The 9,919-nt window shown below is 41.5% G+C and overlaps 1 pseudogene; it reads right to left on the bottom strand.

Moving 5' to 3' along the window:
- Positions 1–2,547: 2,547 nt before the first annotated feature.
- On the bottom strand, positions 2,548–3,358 carry LOC467650 (splicing factor U2AF 35 kDa subunit-like protein; annotated as a pseudogene).
- Positions 3,359–9,919: the final 6,561 nt, after the last annotated feature.

The following is a 9,919-nucleotide window of genomic DNA, read 5'->3' as shown; positions in this document are numbered from 1 at the left end:
TTTTTTAACTTTTATTAACCATGCCCTCTTGCCAGAAGAGTTTAGAGATCATCAGCATCAAAATTAGTGTATGTTGATGACTATCCCAGCATCCAAAACACAAAAGTATGTAAGACCCTATCAGTGCACAAAGTTGTAGGCAGTTATGGGAAAGTGAGCATTTTTTTTTTTTTTTTTTTGAGATGGAGTCTCACTCTGTCGCCCAGGCTGGAGTGTAGTGGTATGATCTCCACTCACTGCAACCTCCACCTCCCGGGTTCCAGCAATTCTCTGCCTCAGCCTCCCGAGTAGCTGGGATTACAGGCACCCACCACCATGCCCAGCTAATTTTTGTCTTTTTAGTAGAGACAGGGTTTCACCATCTTGGCTAGGCTGGTCTTGAATTCCTGACCTCATAATCCACCCACCTCAGCCTCCCAAAGTGCTGGGATTACAGGCATGAGCCACCGTGCCCGGCCCAGAAAGTGAGCATTTTCTTAAATGAGCCTTGATTTCCCTCTTGCATACAAATGTAAAAATACCAATTACCATCTTTTTTCTGGATCTGTGTTGTGTTTGTGCATATCTGCCTAGTAGCCCTCGTATTCTTTCTCCTCCCTCTCCTAAGAGCGCTTCCTGCTCCTTCCCTAATTGTTGGGCAGTAAGAGAGATGGGCAGATCAATCTAAGTGAGTAAAGCTTGCAGAGAGCAGAAATAGATTTACTAACTTTGATGATGGCTTCTAGTGACTCCTTACCATACACATGGCTGGGTCGCCATAAAGCCACCTGAGCCAATCACCTTAAATAAGTTAAAAGATGACATCGAGAGATTTTAAGCAGAGGTGATTTCATTTTTTTCCTCTCACTAGTTATATGGTTAGCTCCTTCATGTGCTGATTTGTTATACCACATAGGGCTGGCTCACAGTCCTTGCCAGCCTTCTGAAATCTTGATGGTTTCAAAAATGGACTGTCTCCTGGGAATATATAAGAAAGGAGCTGTGAGCTCCTCTCCTTCAAGGACACTCTCTTCAATCCATTATCTCCTGCCTGTGTGTGATAGTCTAGTCTATCAAAACACAGTGATTGAATAAAACTTTTATTTCAGATAATGAATGCATTGATTTAATAAAGGATTTGTACCACATGGTATTATAGTTCCCTAAATGAACACTGAAATCCTAAAATGGGAAAACTTACCATTGGTCCAAGTTAAATCATAGGTGCTTCTTTTACTGGAAACCCTAATAAGATAACAACCCATTTGATACTTAAAACAAAAAAAAATGTGTTATATAAGTACTTAACATTTTCTAGCTATTTTTAAGCCACCTGTTTTTCCTATCATAAGTACATCTGGCATCAGGCAAACAGATTACAGCCATGGACATCTGACTAATTTATAATATTTTTATATTTTCATATTTTTGGCAGACTAATCCATTAGCCTAGCTTTCAAAGATGAATCTTGAAATCTTGCACTCTTGCAACCTTTTTACCTTTTTCTCTTCCAAACCCTAGAATATTTTTGGCAAGTCCTAAAACTTAATTGAAAAACAGAGTCAGGGAGACAGAAATGAACCCTTATGTTCTGTCCATCTAGTGCCCCTTCCAGAGCTAACTTCTAAAAGGAATTATGAATCTGTTGTACCCAATGTTGATTTTGAAAGATCTTTGTACTTTCAATCATTCTTCCTTCCTTCAGTTTACTAGGCACATTGGCGCTTGGGTTTGCATCCTATTTTGAGGATTTCATTTTGTCTAAATGTAATGAGAGTTTAATAACTCAAGCCTGGCAGGAGAAGAATCAGTTGCTTGCCTTTGCAAAAGGCATTTGAAGGTTTGAGCCATAAAGAATGGAAGCAAGACTGTGGTAGCTCTGTTTCCGCATCTTGAGTTAGAGAGGTCAAGTCTACTTATCTCCTCAGAGCTTTTTTTAAATTCTAGATTTAGTGGGTATAAAGACAGTTTTGTTACATGGATATATTGCATAGTGGTGAGGTCTGGGCTTTTAGCATAGCCATCATCCGAATAGTGTACCTTGTACATACTAAGCAATTTCTGGTCCCTCACTCTCCTCCCACCCTGCCACCACTCAGAGCATCTTTTTGATCTGGCATCAAAAGGTGAGCCATCCCTCCACTATTTATGGAGGGTTGTTGTTGTTTTTTGTTTTTTGTTTTTTGTTTTGAGACAGAGTCTCTCTTTGTCGCCCAGGCTGGGGTGCAGTGGCGTAATCTCGGCTCACTGCAACCTCCGCCTCCCAGGTTCAAGCGATTCTCCTGCCTCAGCCTCTTGAGTAGCTGGGACTACAGGCGCGTGCCACCACGCGCAGCTAATTTTTTGTATTTTTAGTAGAGACGGGGTTTCACCGTGTTAGCCAGAATAGTCTCCATCTCCTGACCTTGTGATCTGCCCGCCTCGGCCTCCCAAAGTGCTGGGATTACAGGCGTGAGGCACCGCGCCCGGCCTATTTATGAAGAATCTTTTTTTTTTTTAATGTTATCACTACAAATTTTATTCAGAAACCGATCTTTGTGTTTTTGTTGTTGCTGTTGTTGTTGTTTAAAAAAATCCCCTTATGAACTGGTTTGGTCAATCAACTACAACACTTTCTAGCAGACATAAGGTAAAAATGGCATGGCTCAGAATCGCCCAGATCTTTCACGATCTCTCAACCGCCTCCTGTCACGCTCCCGTCGGCCGCCGCCGCCTGGGCCACCGCCACCGCCACCGCCATCGCCATGACCACGGTCTCCAGACCGAGAACGACGCTCCCGGGATCGGGATCTTGATCTATGCTTCTTGGGACGCTGCCCACACAGCTCCCGCCGCAGCTCTCTGGAAATGGGCTTCAAATGCATGAAGTTGCAGAAGCCGCCTCGTGTGCATTCTCCCATCTCATACTGACGGCATCAGGCTCCCCTGAAGTCCGTCACAGGTGACAGCTCGGCGTGGATCGGCTGTCCGTTAAACCAACGGTTGTTCAAGTCAATCACAGCCTTTTCCGCATCTTCCTCACGGGGAAGCTTGAAGTACACGTTCCCCATCAGGTGGTCTCCCAGGTTGTCACAGACGTTCATCTCCTCAACTTCCCCATACTTCTCCCCCAGTTCTATAAAAACCTCCTCAAAAAATTCATCATAGTGTTCCTGCACCTCAACATCGCTCACGGCACAGCGCAAACCGTCGGCCGACTGGGAAGCGTTTTGAGGGGTACAGTAAATGTTCAAGAGGGCAATGGTCTGGCTAAACATCGGTTTATGGTGCAACCAAGAGCACCTGTCTCCATGAAGACATGCTCCAATTTTGAAATCAAATGAACAGTTGACTTTCTCGGTGCCAAAGATGGAGGCTGGATACTCCGCCATTTCCCGCCCGCCGCCGCCCCTGCTGACGCCCGCGGGAGACCCGTGGAGAATCTTAACTGCTGGATTGAATATGTCATATTCTTCCTTTAAAAATCCACCAAAGGCCCCGAAGTAATGGACGTGTTTTTAATCAATCTAATATATAAATCATGCATCAGCTATACTTCAAAACAGAGCAGCTAGCAGAACACCTTGAAAGATTCATTAGAACATTTTTTTTTTTACAGACATGCAACTAAGTTAAATAAATGCATGTCGACTCAAAACTGAGATGAGAAACGGCAGGGTGCTTCATAGATTGAGACTCAAGAACATGGGAATTCTAATCTTGTCTCTGTTACTAACTGGTTTAATGACTTTAGTAATGTTTATGACATATTTCTAACTACTCTTCCTTTGGCCAAAACCCAGAACAACGTTTAATAGAGCATTTTGAGCTTCTAAGAAAATGGCCCTATTTCAGTTGACAGCAGTAAAGCATTGTATTTATAAATGTGGAGTTAGCTTGGATTCAAATCCTGGTCCCACCACAGCTTGCTACTTAACCTCGGGTTAATCCCCTACTGAAGAGCATTAGGTGGTCTTTTGCTATTGTATATAATACTACAATGGGCAACTTTTTACATATACATATATTTATGCATTTAAATAATTTTAAATATATATGTATATATATACACACACACACACACACACATATATATATATATATTCCCAAAAGTAGACTTCTTCAATCTAAGATTAGGTAAATTTTATTTTATGTTATTTTATTTTATTTATGTTTATTTCGAGATAGAGTCTCACTCTGTTGCCCAGGCTGGAGTGCAGCAGCACAAGCTCAGCTCACTGCAACTCCACCTCCAAGGTTCAAGCAATTCTCCCTGCCTCAGCCTTCCGAGTAGCTGGGATTACAGGCACCTGTCACCACGCCTAGCTGATTTTTGTATTTTTTAGTAGAGATGGGTTTTCACCATGTTGACCAGGATGGTCTTGAACTCCTTACCTCAGGTGATCCACCCACCTAGGCCTCTCAAAATGCTGGGATTACAAGCGTGCACCACCACACCTGGCCAGATTAGGTGAATTTTAAATTTTCATATATATTGCTAAATAGCCCTCCAAAGTCATTATACCAGATTTGTACTCCCACCAGCTGTGTATATAGGTTCCTAGTTCCCTATACCTTTCCCCACACTGTTAACTGGCAATTTTAATTTTTAAAATTTTTCATCAGTCTCAGAGTGGAAAGACAGAATCTCATTTTTTATTTTCTCACCTTTAATTTTAAGTAAAGATTGGCATCTTTTCATATTTTAGTAGCTATTTATTAAGTTATAAAGATCCCATTCCCAATTTTCTGTTAGGTATTTTGTCTTTTGCTTATTGGTTTGCAAAGCTCTCAGTTATTAAGATCTTTGTGAAACAGAAAATTTGGAAAGCAATTTCGATTAACTTCAATCATGAAGGATATTTATAAATTTGAAAACTTTATTGCACTTGGCATTACTGCCTGAGAAAGAGCAAAACCTCCCCAGACGTGAACAGTGAAAATCCTTAGCTATGTATTACCAGAGTTATTACCATAATAATCATTGAAATAATTTATATTATATGTAAAGAAAAATGCAAAGAGGGGCCAGGCACAGTGGCTCACGCCTGTAATCCAAGCACTTTGGGAAGCAGAGGCAGGTGGAGTGCTTCAGTCCAGGAGTTTGAGACCAGCCTGGGCCACATGTTGAAAACCCATCTCTACCAAAAATACAGAAAAATTAGCTGGGCATGGTGGCACACACCTGTAGTCCCAGCTACTCAGGAGGCTGAGTTGGGAGGATCACCTAAGCCCAGGGAGGTTGAGGCTGCAGTGAGCCATGATTGCACCATTGCACTCCAGCCTGGGCAACAGAGTGAGACTCCATCTCAAAAGAAAAGAAAGAAAGAAAAATATCAGTAAATCTAAGGTGTGATCCCTGCCTTTAAAAAGTTTATAGTAAAAGACATAGAACACATTCACATGAAATGCTGAGACAACACAAGGAACTAGTGATGCAGGCCATAAACGCTACAGCCTACCTCCAGTTGGAGTGATTAAAGAATGTTACTTAAAAGAAAACACATGTTTGAATAGGCAGAAAGGTTCAGAAGAACAAAGGTATGAATCAAGTGAGAGAGACAGTAAATAGACAAAGGTAAATGGATTAGAGGCTTGTATGGGGGACAGGGGAAAAGTTCAGCTATGGAAAGGTAGATTGGGGTCAAATTACTGAAGGCCTTGGCTGTCTGATTTAGCTTGCATTTTATGGTGAAGGAGCAACAATGTTTTCAAGACTATTGACCTAATAAAATGAGCTTTTAATGATAATTTTGGCATGTGAATAATAAAGGATGAATAAAAAATATTGTGCTGGGAAAGGGAATAACTAATATATTCATACTTTCTATGGGAGAAAATCAACTAGTTTAAAGGAAAAGGGGCATGTATTTTCTTCAATTTATAGTACATAAAGCTTCTATAGAACTGATGCTGTATAATGATGCCAAGAAAATAAGACTGATCCAAACCCAGATTTTGTTTTGTATATAATGAACATTTCAATACAGTGCCTTTTTATAAACCTGTGATTCAACTTTCATATTCCTCCACTCACTCATTCTGAAGATCGTAAGCCTTTCCTTGTTGGATCTGGAATTCATACCAATTTTCTTACAGACCTGGAAATTCCAAACATACTATTGTCGTTACACCTCATCTGTCATCCTAGGGAATGCCTTAATTTATTCTTGTAATTTGGAGAAATGAGGTGATGGTAGAAAGAGCTCAGAATAATGGAAAGAAGGTGTTGGCTTCACAGAACTAGCAATTCCTTTCTTAGTTCCTTAGTTCATTTCCTTTACATGTTGGTAAGGGTTAGTTATTAATGGAAGCCCCCTATACTACAACATGCAGCATTCACTCAACAAGTATTTACTGAGCATATACAATGTGCCACATACTGAGCCAAGCACTAAGGACAGTGTTTAAAAAATAGAGCTAGTCCTTGCTCTTATGAAGCCTACAACCTGATGGGACAAATATAAACAAGTCCACATCCTACTGCTGCTTCTCACATGTGACAAGAAGCTGGGCTTTTCACTTGAAAGTTACCTACATGAACAATATAACTTTGTTTGCCCCATCTTCAGTTTACTTCATGTACTCCCATGCTTACATATCTTTGCGTACTGAAGTATTTAATCCACTTCTGATGGCTATAAGAGGATAGAAGGAATTAAAATAATAAATACTGGCAAGCTTGCTGTAAAATGCCAGATGTGCAAACGGTTATGGAAATCACCAAACAGTAAAACACGGAGTCAATCTGTAGCACTGAAGAGATGCCATAGCTGCATTGGCAAAGGTATACTTTCTAAAGTGAATAATAAGTACTAGATTGATGGCCCAGAGGGTAGGTGCTATGGGAACTTAGAAAAGGAAGCACTACTTCCTGAAGGTGTGGGCTTTGTACAGTGCCTCAAAGGATGGGTTGCATATGAATGGGTAGAGGAGATAGATTGTGTCATAGGGGAGGCTGAGTTAGGGACAGCCAAGGAGAGAAACCCAACGCAAACTGACTTGTGCAGAAAGAGTGGTCCTAGGGCTTCAGGCATGGCTAGAGCCATGGGGTCCTAAAATTTCAGTTGATTCCTCTTTCTCCCTTCATCACCTGGCTCTGCTTTCCTCTACACTGGTTTCAGTCTCAGCCTGACTGCACACAGGTAGCCCCTTGCATCTTCTGGCTTACATCCTACTCCCTAACTACCCCAACACAAAAGATAAGCTCTCTTTCTCAACAGTTCTAAAAACACTCCTGTGATCCCCTGATTGGACCAATTTATATCACTTTCCTATCCCTGAGGCAATCACTGTAGCTGGGAGGACAGAATTCATTGATTGGCCAGGTCTGGGCTATGTGCCCACCCATAGAACAGAGGCAGGTGAGGTCAGCTCCATCTAAGCCATGTCAGAACAAGATCAGCTCCCCAGAGAAAAAAACTGTAATGAGGTCACCAGAAAAATAACAACTACAACAATCATCGTCATTGCAAACACTCTAAAATAAAGAACTCACTATGTACCAGGTACTATTCTAAATAAGTTTTACATATTACTTATTTGCTCTTAATACCCCTGTGAGGTAGATAATCGTATTATCCCCATTTTCAGCTGAGACATGGGCCAGTAAATGGCAGACCAGAGAGTTAATCCAGGCCATCCCACTGCCAAGTCCATGGTCTTATCCACTGTGTTTACACTAAAATTGACTTCTCTACACTCGGAAAAGAACTAGCTAACTAGTTCAAACTAACTAGCACTCAGACTCAGAAATGAGCAAAGTATATTTGGAGAACAATGAGAAGGCCAGCAATTCAGAAAGATGGAAATTTTAGTCTCTTCTCACGGCCAGGAAAACCATATCCAGAAAGCTGGTAGACAGCTAGTGCTTATCTTCACCAGGTGGTGAAGTTTTGATCAGACCCAGGTAACCACCAGCTGAACTTCCAGGGAGAACAAAATAGTCACCGCAGAAACCTGAATCATTCCCCAAAGGCCACCCCAGTCCAATCCTCTTGACAGCTTACGGTTTGCACTTTTACACAATTTACCAGGAACTGATTTTATAGCGATGCCTGATCCTCTTTTTCTCTCCTGCTTTGAAACATCATTCATGGAACATATATAAATCTTAGTTAAAACTAACAATGCATTTAAAAACACACACACAATCAAACGATTGCCGGTTTGGCATTGAGAAGCAGCAGACCCAGGCTTGAGCCTGTTTACTGTGCATTTCCTGATACAGAGAAAAGCAAGTACCGTTGAGAAAACACCACAAAGCATTATATAGCAACGGCTCGTGTGCTTCAGAAGAGAAATGGATACATTAGGAAAAGTTTTTTTCCCTTTGATGTAGAATATGCTATCTTTTTAAATGGGAGTTAACTTAACATAAATAAAAGTCAGCCCGTAGGCTTCAGAAAACTAATGTTGTATTTGACAGTGTCATTTCTGTGATCCTGAAAGCATTTGGGGAGTTAACTTGGGCCTTCATCATGACTTTCCTTCATGGCATGGAAAGCACATTATTTTTTTAATCTCTGTTTTATTGATTTCCCCTTACTTTCTCCCACATGTTCCCTTTGCCAGCGGTTATCTCTGCCCCTTCTGCTCTCCCACATGCTGTGAGGGCAGGTGGGGTTTCTCCTGTGTCTTTGCCTGCAGGTGGTCCAAGCGCCGCTGCCCTCTTGCTCCATCCTTGTTTGAAAACCTCTTCCTGTATGGTCTTTGAAAAGAAGATAAGCCAAAGGCCCTGGACCTACCTTCAAGAAGAGATCAGAAAAAGCCTTCTGTTCCTACGCTGAACCATTTGCAGAATGTGCAATTTGCAGTTAGCATTTTTTTTTTTTTAGAGACGGGTCTTCCTATGTTGCCCAGGCTGGTCTCGAACTCCTGAGCTCAAGCAATCTGCCCTCCTCAGCCTCCCAAAGGGCTAGGATTACAGGTGTGGGCCACCATGCCCAGCTTGCAGTTAATACATTTTTAGTTGAACTTGGAGATGTTCCCCCTCCTTTCAGGACACAGAGTGTATGAGCCTGGTAGATGGACAAAACTGTTTTGTTTGCTTTTGTGCTTTTTATTTCCCTAAAAGAGCCCTGAATAGTCAAATACCAGGTGATTTGACACCCCCACCACCCAACCGCCATCCAAGATTTGGAAGTCTTTTTTCTTTAAACAAAATTAATAGGCCGGGTGTGGTGGCTCACACCTGTAATCCCAGCACTTTGGGAGGCCAAAGTGGGTGGACCACCTGAAGTCAGGAGTTCGAGACCAGCTTGGCCAACATGGCAAAACTCCATCTCTACTAAAAATACAAAAAATTAGCCGCTTGTGGTGGTGGACGCCTGTAATACCAGCTACTCGGGAGCCTGAGGCAGGAGAATCACTTGAACCCAGGAGGCAGAGGTTGCAGTGAGCTGAGGTCGCGTCATTGCACTCCAGCATGCGCAACAAGAGCAAAACTCCATCTCAAAAAAAAATAATTTTATGTAAATGCATATGTAGAAACTTGAAATACAGTGTGCTTTGCAACGTGGGAAGAAACATTGGTAACAAGTATTTTTTACCATAAGTGTCCATTTTGACCATTTTTAGTGTTTTAGGAATTGCTTTTGAAACTGATTATATTTGAAACATATAAGACTACAATTGGAGAATCCTTGATATTAAAAAGTTGCCATGATTAAAAAGTCTTTCAGAATTTCTTGGTTAGTAAGATTTGGAAGCTTATAGCTTCTAGAGTTTATGTTTTTAGAACAAGAGGTATGTTTGTGTGACAGTGAGATGGGAACTCATGAAATGAATGCAAAATTGTGTGCACATATGCATATGGTTGTGTTCTGGAGAAAGCCTTGGTAGCTTTTAATCAATTCTCAAGAGGGTTCATGACACAAAGAATTCCCAATTTGCCTGTCTCGCTTTCCTTCCCACACCCACCCTCCCTTATCAGTAGTAACTAGCTTGCTCTCTCTTGCC

The sequence above is a fragment of the Pan troglodytes genome, chromosome 16, assembly GCF_028858775.2.
Source record: "Pan troglodytes isolate AG18354 chromosome 16, NHGRI_mPanTro3-v2.0_pri, whole genome shotgun sequence".
Lineage (NCBI taxonomy): Eukaryota > Metazoa > Chordata > Mammalia > Primates > Hominidae > Pan > Pan troglodytes.
This window is presented reverse-complemented; position numbering and strand designations above follow the sequence as displayed.